This window comes from Coffea eugenioides, chromosome 6 (assembly GCF_003713205.1).
Source record: "Coffea eugenioides isolate CCC68of chromosome 6, Ceug_1.0, whole genome shotgun sequence".
Taxonomy (NCBI): domain Eukaryota; kingdom Viridiplantae; phylum Streptophyta; class Magnoliopsida; order Gentianales; family Rubiaceae; genus Coffea; species Coffea eugenioides.
In genome coordinates, this window is record NC_040040.1 from 19,684,741 (window position 1) to 19,696,506 (window position 11,766).

The following is an 11,766-nucleotide window of genomic DNA, read 5'->3' on the forward strand; positions in this document are numbered from 1 at the left end:
TACTGGGAAAGGGTATTATTGGGCAGATGCTTATTGGGATTTGGAAAGGAAATAGGACGTATCTGAGAAGGGCACAGCATGATATCATCCTTCATACAAGTACACTGATTTGTGCGAGTCTTACTTGAAGATGCAAGGAAGCCGGTCAAAACTAATAAATTGGTTCACATTTTAGTTTGATTTCTTTTTTCTTTTTTTGACTGATACTATGATCAAATTTTCAAATTTGAATGTGATTGTAATCACTTTAAGGCTCTGTTTGGATTGTAAATTATTTGAGATATTTTTACTGTAACACTTTTTGTGATGTGATGTATGTGAGATAAAAAGATAATTAGGAAGAGAAAAAGGTGTGTTGAAAATTGTAATGAAGATGTAAGCAAATAAATTTTAGCAAATAATCTTCAATCCAAACAAACTTGTTAACGTTGAAATAATCTTTGTAAGTTAAAAGTAAAATGTCATCACAAATTTTACTTGGAATTGGAGAGGATAGTCCAGTCATGCTAGATGGTAATATCACGTGTGTTTGAATAGGAAATTATTTAAAATAATTATTGTAATATTTTTTCCTATAATAGTATGATGAATGTGAGATAAAAAAAGTAATTAAAAAATAAAAAATGTATTTAAAAACGTGTTTGTAATGCAAATAAATAATAATTTATCTATTTTTTAGCAATTTTAACTTTATTTCTAAATATTGAGTCTGTTTTTCTTAATAACATATGAATTTTGAGTCTAGTACTTTAGCAATTAATAGCCACTTAAAAACTAATCCAACAGTTGGAAGATATTTGAATCCTCCCACTTTCTTCTTGTGATCAAGTTTTACTTGATTGTAATGCATAGCAAGTTTATTGGACGTTTTGTCACACCGGTGACCTCTTTTATTCGTTTATCACTTCGAATTTTATGTTAATTCAGTTCTGGCCGAGTTTTAGAAATTATGTGTTTACCTATAAATGAATTACAATCTCGATTTGACTAGTATTCAATCAAAAAATCAGATGAGATAAAAAAAAAATTAAATTTGGGCTTGATACCCTTCAAGTGAAAATCATACAAGTTTTTATGGAGCTAAACTTGATTAATTGCGTTCTTTCATATGTTAATTTCAAGATTTTATGTATTATTTAGGTGTGATGTGGCCTATATTATAAAGTTAACTACAACAAGAAATCTTTTTCTATCATTGTCTTATAATTAAGTGAATTGTTTGTCGAGTGTTTTTATTAGGAAACATTCCAATAATTCTTTATTGAGTTTGAAGTTGATCTTTCAGCCGTATACGTCATACTGCATCGCACCAAGAACTAATGCGTAGAAAGGAGGAGGCGCGTAGTAAACAGCAGAGGGACAGGAATAGCCCAGTGGGGACTGGGTGGTGGGGAACGGGAACTGGCGGGGACCCCATTCAGCCACACCTCTGTTTTTTTTTATCGCAGCGGATGATGTGTCTTTTTCTTCGCATTTACTCCTTTTTTAGCTGTTTTTCATTTTCCGAGTGTGGCTTGCGTACTCCTAGAATCTCTTCTGCCTTTTCATCCTCCTCCACCCCCCCCCCCCCAACCCCAAAAAAAAAAAAACCCCCAGAAACCAAGCCCAAAACGAGTTTTTGGTTCTTTCTTTTGCTAAAATTTAGTTTTTATTTGTCTTGGGAAACTTTTCCCATTTGCGAACAGTATAGTTTGGGTTATTCTAATTCCTTGTAGAAGTTTGTGGGGTCTTACGCTCTTACTCCCTATGCAAAATATTAAGAAAAAACGGAGACCAATTTAAAAAATTAAAGGGATAATTTCACAAACCTTCCCAAAGGTTTTTAACATTTACAGAGAACTCCTTTCAAGTTTTAAAAATTACGCATACCTCCCTCACTTTTATTATTTATGTAACAATGTAGGTCCAAAGAGTTAGATTTTCTCTCAAAAATTCTAAATTATCCTTTTGTACAAAATTAAGAAAGAAAAATATAATATACTCAATTATTTTCTTCCACACTTTGTACAAATCAATAAGCCTAATCCCTAACAACAATCCAAGCATAAGAGTAGTCATCTTAAAGATCCCAAATTGCAAATACAACATTAATAGTTGCCACGCAAAAAAAAAAATGCACACACACACACACACACACAACCCCTCATTGACAACCCATTTTATACCCTAAAATTAAATCTCAATACTCAAATACCTTTTCAATACAAGTTAATATAACCAATAACTATCATTACAACCCTCCTATGGCTTTAATATTTCAAAAGTAAATAATAAATTCTACCTCCATAATAAAATCATAACAAAAAATTTATAATTCAATGAAAGAAATCCTTATGTAATTATTGACAATTTGTAAATGTTTTTCTTGAAAACAAACAGAATATGACAAATTTCACATCTTTAGTTCTTATTCCTATTTTAATCATCAATTTCATTATTTATCTCTCTATCACTACGAGCCTCTTCATTTCCTTTTAGTTTGACACACAATCTACTCCTTCTATTGATTTTGTAATTTTAATTTGCTAATACCCATGAAACTAAAAATAATAAAAAGAGGGTATAACAATATATTAACTAGAAAAAAGAGGAGCAAAAATAGATGAGAGACAAAAAAAAAACTTTTTTTGGGTTTTGTAAATCTATTACCTTAAATTTATAATTGTCTACCAAGTAGAGGGTAGTATAGGTATTTTACTATGCTAAGGGAGGTAAGTATAATTTCTTAAACCTAAGGAGAGCCGAGTAAAATTGTCAGAAACCTCAAGGGAGGTTTCTGAAATTATCCCAAAATTAAAATGAACAAAGTCTGCCCAAGTTCACATAGAACTTTTCACGAGGAAGGAAAAGAGAGGACTTCAATGTTAAAATTGTACAATAACACCTACAAATAAGTCATTTACTTTTTGCAATTTTTTGATGATATTACATGAAGAAACCACAACGCGTGTGACATTAAAACTTAATACTACTATTACAAATTAACCCACAAATAGTTGAATGAATACTAACATACAGTTATGAACAATTCAAGTACGCTGAGAATTGAACTCAGATTCTCTAATGTGTGGGACATTAATCTTGATTACTACACTAAAGTCTATTTGGCACAAATAATTCTTTTACTCATTAAGCTGTAGTGCATGTATTTACGACTATACTTTGAGATATAAATTATTTAGTTATTGAATAGAAATTTTTAAAAAATTTATTCGACCATGGTTTTTGAGTTTTTCAAGTTGAACTTGTCATCATGCAAAGTTTAATATCACAAACATAGTCAATCCTAAATCACTATGATTTTAAGTTTGAAGTTATTAAATCACTTGGCACGCTATACTCCAAAAAGGAAGCAAGAATTCGATAAATTCCAAATTGCACTCTAGTAGTAATCCAATCCAGGCTCAAACCTGCAAATTTTCTGTTTAAATTGTTATTTCTGGTGTTTTTGTTAAAAAAAAAAAAAATGCAGCGATTTTTTGTATATGAAATAAAAAAGTAATTGAGAAATGTATTAACGAAAATGTAAAAATTATTATAAAAAAAAAAGGCAATTCAAAGTTTCCAACTGGATTATAGCCCGAGGTGAAATTGGAGCCTAGAACAGGTTGTAGAATTGACCCTGGACCAGCACTAAACCAAAATTAGGTCTCTTAAACAGCTCTGCTGCATGGCTAGACATTCTTTTCCAGTCCATAAAATGCCCTACAGGTGTACAGTCTTCCTCAAATCTCTTAGACTTGGGCACTGCTACGTATGGTAGCTCAAAAGAGCACAAACCTAGGGTCGTAAAACCAAGGCCACCAGTGAAGAAATCACAGTTCAACGGTTACTACTTCATCCTCCAAATTTGTAAAACCCTCAAAATAATCAAAGATAGGATGGTCAACAGGGAAACTTATGCTGTGGTCTACTCGTATGGCTGAAGTTTTTCGAGGATCACCATTCAACAAGGTAAGAATTAACCCCTATTGTCAATGATCACTTGCTCAGCACCTTTTTTAAACATACATATGATTATCTCAAGCATGTAGCAAAAGTTCTCATTGTAGGAGCAAATTGTTCAAGCCTTGGAATGTATTGTTGGAGACTCGGCTTCTTCTAATAACCAGTTGCCCGGCAAATCAAGTAGATTTTGGCCCCTTGCACAAGCTAGCGGTACTGTTTGGATTGCAATTTTCTAGAGTTTTTGTAGAAAATGTAGTATAGTGATTTGATATATGTAAAGTATAAAGGTAACAAAAAAATGTATTCACGAAAAAAGTAGAAATTTTTAAGTGATCTTTCATCTTCTTAAATTTGTTTGGAAAATGTACTAGTTTTAATAAAATGATTCATGCTTTTATCACACACTCATGTCTTAACCTTTAGCAGCAGCTCTTATTTGGATTAGACTACTGTTTCTTGACTCTCGACTGGTATGGGAATTTTAGCTCCTCTGACGTCATAGATTGACGTGTTTAAATAAGCAAAGAATCGATAAGTTGCATAAAAATAATTAATTCTTTATAAGTTACACAAAAAGTTTTAATTCTTTATATGATTATAAGTGCCCCATGTTTGTGGGACTAATTCATATTGATTATAACTAAAGAACAATAGAACTAGTAACCCACAAATAGTAAGATGAAAACTAGTATTAGTTTAGGATAAAGTCAAGTTCAGCGAGATTTGAACTCAAAATCTCTAATAAAACTCTTAATAAGTCACAGATTATCTGAAAGGGTTTTGAAGTTATTTCAATAGTTGTTTATTTAAACTAAAAGAAATTATGGCCAACAAACCGAAAATATATTTCGATGGACCAAATTTTAATTAGGCATTTTTAAGTGGAACGGTTATCTAGATTCCATTTTCCGTGTTCTCTCCTTGTACTACTTGCATTTACTTAACAATACGAAGTTTAAAAAAAAACAAAGAAGAGTGTTAATATGACGACTAACACCTTGTTCATTTCTAACTAAATGTTAGTTTTCATTTCTAGTGTTGTTGGATTGACCCCATAGCATATTTTAGAGATTATATGGATTGCAATTTTTGGAAGAAAATTAACAAAAAAATATCGTTGTTGTTAGATTACAAACAACGATCATCTTTTTTTTAAATTAATTTTTTATACACTGACAATGGATATATAATCGCCATTAGATGCATGATAATTAATTTAAATATGAATTTAAAATTCAAATTTTTCATAGATGTCGTGCACCTGACTACAGTAATGTATACATTGATATAAGATTAACTTCTTTTTTAATTTTGAGAATATTTCAAAATCTTCCTTTCAACGAATAAGAAAAACTAATAAGGAAACTTCCTCATTTTTATTTTGTTTTGCTGTCAGATAAAATATATTGTCTCTCTCTCTCTCATTTATTATTTTACTTTCTGTTATTTTTTAACTTCCCGTGTTTTTATCTATTCCTCAATACAAATTATCTTTAATCAAAAGTGAGAAAGAGTTAGTTACCCAACTCGAAAAATCACTTCTCCTCGAGGCTTTAAAATTCAAGTTGTTCTAACTTTCTTTTATTTTTTCGCTTTACTCTTTAACAACTAAAGTTCATACTATAATAGTGATTAATATTGTATCAATGTCATAGCATTAACACATTTTCTTGTCAGGTGAAATATTTAAATGTGAGAGTTGCTATTAGTTTTAATTGATGAAGCAAAAATCGAGTAAGGTGCCTAAAGCTAAACGCCAAAGTAAGCAAAATGCCTATAATTTGCATTCAACCGCCCACGCAAATTTTACCTATTTGATTCTTATGAAAATCACCCGTAAGTTCGAAAGATATGCATTAACCAGCGTCTAATACGGATTATGAAGGGAAATTATTTCAATTACATCGCTCAAGTGGGTATTTAATCATGATTAGGTATCCTCAGCATACTCTATTGTTTGAGAATGGAGGAGCGGTCACAGTCAAACAGCACAACAAAAGAAAAGGCCCGGCCTTCAGCCACACTGGGCACATATATACCACTTTGCTTGCCAAATCTGGAAGTACTTAACAGTAGTATTGCCTTTTTCCGTTTATGCCACATGTCGATCACGTGAATAATTAGTTTTTTTGCCCCAGAAGTTTTATTGTCAAGTGAATTTATTTTAATATGGGCTGAATACTAATTACTCACGTGATCGAACACATGCAAGTGCTTAGCTTAACAATTTTTTTTATGTTTTTAAAATATTTTTAAAAAATTATATATCAATACGTTATAATAAGTGACTGGATTTTGGTAATAATTGACAAAAATCATTCAATGTGATCATGTTTGATAGCACAATTCAGTACTTAAATTTAATGAATTCAGATCTTAACATGTCCAGATGTGTTTGATAATAAAAAAAAATAGTATATTTTCATTAATTAAATCGGTTTGAATTGTGTAGGTAAAGCTTACTACAAAAAATAAGTGATAAGTTATTCACTTATCATTTAATGCAGAATGCGCTTAAATATTAGGATTAAGTATTTAACAATTAATAATTTAATGAATTCAAATTTCAGATTTCAGATTTTAAACTTCAGACTTCGTATTTTAATTTTATCAAACATACCCTAAATGTGCTTACAAATTAAAAAATTTAAAACTACATTTACTTTTCACCTAGAATTGCTCATTCCTGAGATATGTGGGACCAAAGTTGCAATTCTTTCTTTGAAAAAATATGACCATTGTTTCACTCTTTCAACTTTGTATCATTCAAACTTAAAGGGGTGAAAACTATGCATACAAACTTGTCATTGTATATGACAAGTTTGTTTGAACACTTACATATATGTATTTTTTTTTTTGTGTTTTTAATAGAGAATACAACATGAGAAACATCATGTGCATTCAAGCGATACAAAAGTGGACTATTTATAAGCATAAAAGAATTATTATATAAAACATATAAATGGTAGCTAATTAAGATTACCAATCAACCAACTACTTAATCTTTTTTTTTTTGGATAAAATAGAAGTCAAATATATTATTAATAAACTACAAATCATCATTGGTTATTGATATATCTCAATAGTTGTATCAAATTTAAAAGTTTGATTATGTAAGAAAAATATGTGTAATCAAACTTGTCGATTATATATTGCCATTGTCCATTATTATTACTTTTTGGGTACATTTTCTCCGTTAACATTGCTCTCTGACTCGAATCTTACTTATCCAATCGATGGTAAAAAGCCAAAATCACAATTCCCGTGATCTTAAATCTGCACATTATATAAATCTGAATGTTGACAGCACCAAATTCATAAAATGGACAAAGGAGGTTAGAGAGCCAAGACAGTCAAGCTATAAGGATTTAAAAATAATTACCTAATTTGCTTGAACAGATTTTTTGCTTTTCTTACCTTTTGGTTTATGAACTATATTTGACACAGTAAAAATAAATAAATGGATTCTGCCACAACTTTGGCCTTAAGCTTCAGACGTTCAAATGACAGTGACGGAGAGAAAGGGGAACAAGAAGGCAGACGAAGCAGAAGCTGGCAGATTGATAATTGCATGTTGTACAAAAGTTTTTAAGCATGAATGGATTGAATACCTGAATAGAGTACAGCCGATTTTTGGAGTTTCCACTCGGGTAGGAAACAAACAGTACGTACTAAAATTTAGAAAAACTTGCCATGCTTCCCGATAAACGATCAAGAACCTCTGATCCAATTTTGTTCTGCTTGAATTAATTGCATGAAGCCGTATTGACCAGGTTCCTGTTCATTTAAACCGGTCTCTGCCATTTTTGAGACTGACCGTCTGGAATCTTGAGCTTCGACCTCTTTATGCTCATGCCATCACAGTCTGCAATTATGCTTAACCGGACGGACCTGCTCTTGTTTGCTGAGATTTACAAGATCTTTGACTTGGAATTTTTCTCTGTCTTTTTTCCTCCTTTTCTTTTGGCGTGGGGGGTGAAGGAGAGGATTTTTTTTTTCCTTCGGGAAGAACTGAGGTAAATTATCAAGGGTAAATTGCAATAACATCCCCTAAGGTTTGGATAGCAAATTTTTTTTAAAAAAATTTTCAGTTGTATCATAAACACATTTTTCAATTTGCTTTTTTATCTCACAAACATCACATCACAAAAAATGTTACAGTAATTATTCCAAATAATTATTTGGAATAAAGCTCTATCCAAACAAAGCTACTAGTACTGATATTTTTGAGGTTTCATATTATGTCACACAACACTATTCCTAGATGCATGTCTAGTGTCACCCACATAAACTGTTCTTGTTTTTAGTTGCTAAAAGGGAAAATAGTTGTGCTGACTTGGGCCTTGTTTGGCAAACAAGTTTTTGGCCAAGTTTATCTGCTACAATTTTTTTAACAACTTTAACTACAGTAACCTCTAAAAACTTCTCATAGTTTTAAACTATGCATTTCAAAATATCCAAAAATTTACACACTTCAAAAAAGTTTTCTACAACTTCTACAGTAAATTATAGTAGTAAAGTTTTAGACAAACACCAAAAAAACTCATTTATCAAATGGGTCCTTGGTTTGTCAATTTACTTGTCGATTATGTGGTATATGTAACAAAAGGCGATGATGAATAATGTATAATGATGTAACAAGATCTATCTGTGTACACACTATAGGCGAACCTGCATAATGATGTATACAGGTGAACATGTATAATGATGTATAATGATACACTGTACACACTATATAGTCTACAGGTGAACCTCTAAACCAAGTTTATATAAATTTTTTGCGTACCGAAGAAACTATATATGGAGCAAATGTCATTGAAATTAAATTACCATAGTCAAAATTGCATATTTGTAATTCTAAATGGGAGTCATTAGTTTAAATTCTGAACATGCAATAGATGTCCAGCATGCCAAATTGCAGCAATATCAACGTCCAATGTCCAACACAGTCAAATAAGCAAGTAATTAGAGTTGCAAAGTAAAACTAGGGTAATTTTAGTGGTATAATGGTCTTTTCGTAATTCACAGAGATGTTTGGATAGGTATTATTTGAAATATTATTTAGAATAATTACTGTAATACTTTTTATGGTACGATGTATGTAAAATAAAAAAAAAAATGGTTGAAAAATGTATTTATAATATAAGCGAAATATTATTTCACAAACAGGTGTTACACTTTAGAGTGTACTTTGTCTATTTTGTGAATACGGTGAGGTAAACTAAAACCAAACCCTAATTACAATTTATACCTATATTTTGTAATATGATATATGTAAAATAAAAAGATAATTGAGATAAACTATCGTGCAAACTTGTCAGCAAACCATATAATTTTTTTTGTGTCCTCCTTTGAGCTTATAGCCCAATGCTTTAACAATTTAAATGTTGGAAGTTTAGTTAACCGGGAGAAAATGTGCCAACTAGCATAGATAAGTCGCAGTAATTGTATTTACTGTAAAGTAGATTGTAATCAACATTTTCAAATCTCCAACTTCAAATGGTTTGTTACCCATTTATTTTGTATACAAATGTCATCAAAAAATAGATTAATCTTTTCTTTTTTTTTTTTTACATTGACGTGCTTGTAATTTTCTTTATTAGTAAATTCGGATGTAAAAGACATATAAGCTCTTCTCTTTTTTTTTTTTTTTTGGAATTCCACTTTGTTTTTGTAGCACGTATGACGTGTATTCAAACCACCTATTCATGTAAAAAACTTTTTACAGAGACTAATTTTTTCTTTGAAAATTAGTTATTTTGGAGGTAAAATTATACGTTTGGGTACTCGCATGAAAATTCCCTGAAGCTGAATCATACTAGTTTCGCTTTGGGGAAAATTGTTCGAGTATTCTTTAACTTCTAATTTGAAAATGTACTTTGTCCCAAATCTTGAACGAATCAATTTGATTCCTAAATTTTCTTTTTTTTAAAAAAAAAAAACTCAGGCTGTAGCGGGAGCATGTTGAATTATTTTTTAGGCAAAGAAACTCATTAGATTTTCTTAGCCAAGGTGATGGGCCGCGCCTGTGACAACTGCACTTTCTACCGCAATCTATTTAGATTTTTTTCTTTAATTTTTTTGGTAGTACCGTCTGCATATTTTTCAATCAATTTTCTCTATTTCTAATCATTTTTTCATCTGATATACATCGCATTACAAAAAATAATAATATATTACGGTATTATTCTAAAAATTCTTTTTTTCAAATTATCTTTTTTCAGTGGATGGTTCCCCTTGAATTTTTTTTTTTTCAATTAAGGAGAACTAACTTCTTAATCTCTCTAGACAAATCTTTAATTCAAAACCAATAAAAAAGAAATTGAAAAACACACAAACGTCCACTGCATAGATCAAATATCTTTGGTAGGTTTTCCTTATTTAATACACATCTCGACTGAAATTTCAGTTTGATTTTTGCCAAGAATACTTGGATTTGGGGCAGGGACGGTCATCAGTATGACCGTCCCTGCATGGTTAAGGGCCAAGATTTGTCCTCAAAATTTTGTGCGGCTGATATTACACCATGTAACTCGATTTTCGCGTCAAGTGTGGGGCCCACCACTATCTGTTCTGAAAATACATCCTGTGAAAAAAAGGTTACATCGTATTTAACCAATGTTACGCGCAGTGCAAAATGAGGACAACCGTTTGTGCCCCGTATCCGAATACTTTCAGCGGAGCTAGTTTAAATTCCCCTAAGCCCCACCTCATTTTTTCCTGTCTTTTCTCATTAATGAGTGTCATTATGGATATTAGAATCCTGGGAATATAATACTACTAAAATACTTTTAGGAATGATTTTAGCTCCAATTATGAGGCGGGAAATGACGCCTTTTCTGAAATTTTTTGGGAATCGAAGGAGGCAGGAGAAGATGATGATATAGTAACGCTGTCGTATCCAACAAACCACTGAACATATAGTTTGGGAGACAAGCAGTTGCTCCATTGATGATGAATGGGGGCCAACCCATACCAATTCTACTATGCATATAAATAACTAACTAATCATGATTCATGAGATGCCCAATTGACACCTATCATATCCGGTTTGCCAAGTCCTTTCTGGGAAGAGCATGAGTTGGCCATGATTCATATTGCTGGTTGACAAAAGGCGAAGAAAAGTGAACTTAAAAAATGGCAAAAGTTAATGGAGAACTGTTGCCCGAATTGAAAACTCAGACGGGGCAACTGTTTAATTAATTACTCCGTCTGTCCGTCCCAAATTATCTGTCGCATTGCAGAATTTTAACTCTTTAAAAATAGTAACTCGACGGTGATGTCAATAAACTTATTTTTAAGATTATTCTTGAAAATTCAAATTTTAAATATGAATTCAGTATGAAATATAAATAATGTGTTGATTACATTGGGAAAAGGGATCAAAATTAATTTTGACTTTAATAGAATAATAAATATTTTGAAATATTCGAAAATGAAAAGCATGGTATTTTCAATGAAATAGAGGGAATGATACTTAAAAATCCGTTACAAAGATTAATTGTTTTTTTTTTTTTGGGTGTTTGTGGACCTAAAAGTTCAAGTCAAATCCACAATTGATTTTGTGGCAGCTCTCAATGTGAAACAATCATATATTTCTTTGACTTTTGTGCTTTTACAATTTTCCACCCAAGTATTTTTCATCTTTTTTTTAAATACATTAGCTAGCCAAAAGGATGAAGCATTTATCGTCCGACTTCAAATAAAAAGGGTTCACAATTTCCATTCATATTACTTTGATGTATTGAATGCCTTTTTGTCTCATCCCTTGCTGCAAATTTAATGAGGCTCTCTGTCTCCAAGTGTGCTTTTCTTCTT